Below are 1,240 nucleotides of genomic sequence, written 5' to 3' on the forward strand. Positions count from 1 at the left end.
GTGTACCTTTTGGTTGTTTGAATGGTTATATATTCCTAAGTGCTTCAGTATACATTCAAAAACAAAAAACAAACAGGAAATGAAAGCAAATGCCATTGAATGATGATGCATGGAGGAGATTGTAATCATTGTAATGAAATGAAATACGATAGGATGAATGTAAAGTTGATGTTCTCCCATGCAAACTATCACTCAATGCACAATAATAAATTTAAAAAAAAATCAAAATAGGGTTCCTTAAAATGTGTGGTACTGTAAGGTAAGTACTGTACTGTGAACCATAAGATCAGCAGTTCAAAGCCACCAGCTGCTCATTAGAAACCATATACAGGATCACTATGAGCTGGAACCGAATATGGCACTTAACTGACAATAACAAAGTATCAATAAAACACACAAATTTTGGAAAAAGTAATCCAGACAATAAATCAAATATAGTAAATGATTCAGGAATGAAGTGAAAGTTATAACCACAGATATTTAGGAGTCTAAAAACTAGAAGAGATGATTATGCCAAATTTTAAATAATTGTCTCTGAAAAGATAAATGAAATTCAGTGACTTTCTAGTAAAACATAAAAGGCAAAGTTAGAAGGCATCTTCTTGTTGTTGGATGCCATCCAGCTGGTCCCAACGCAGAGCAAACTTATGTGCAACAGAGTGAACACACTACCTGGTCCTAAGCCATCCTCACAATTGTTAGGTTTGAGCCCATTGTTGCTGTCATGGTGTCAATCCATCTCATTGGGAGTCTTTTTACTTCTGTTGACCCTCCACTTTATTAAGGATGACGTCCTTCTTCAAAGATTGATTCTTCCTTATAACATGTTCAAAGTATGAAAGAAAAAAATCTCACCATCCTCACGTCTAAGGAACAATCCATCTGTATGTCTTTCAAGACAGATTTATTCATTCTTCTAGCTGTCCACAGCAGTTTCCGTATTGTTAACTAACACCACAATTCAAAAGCATCTAGCTTTCACATGCATATGAGGAGACTGAAAATACTATGGCTTTGGTCAGGCACACATTGTTCCTCAAAGTGACATATTTTCTCTTTAATACTTTAAAGAGGACTTTTGCAGCAGATTTTCACAATGCGATGCATCTTTTGCTTTCTTGACTGATGCTTCCAGGAGCATTGATTATGGATCCAAGTAGAATGAAATTTTTGACAATTTCAATCTTTCCTCCATTAATCATGATGTTATCTACTGGTCTCCTGTATAGATTTTCATTTT

This window comes from Chrysochloris asiatica, unplaced genomic scaffold (assembly GCF_000296735.1).
Source record: "Chrysochloris asiatica unplaced genomic scaffold, ChrAsi1.0 scaffold00141, whole genome shotgun sequence".
NCBI classification, from domain to species: domain Eukaryota; kingdom Metazoa; phylum Chordata; class Mammalia; order Afrosoricida; family Chrysochloridae; genus Chrysochloris; species Chrysochloris asiatica.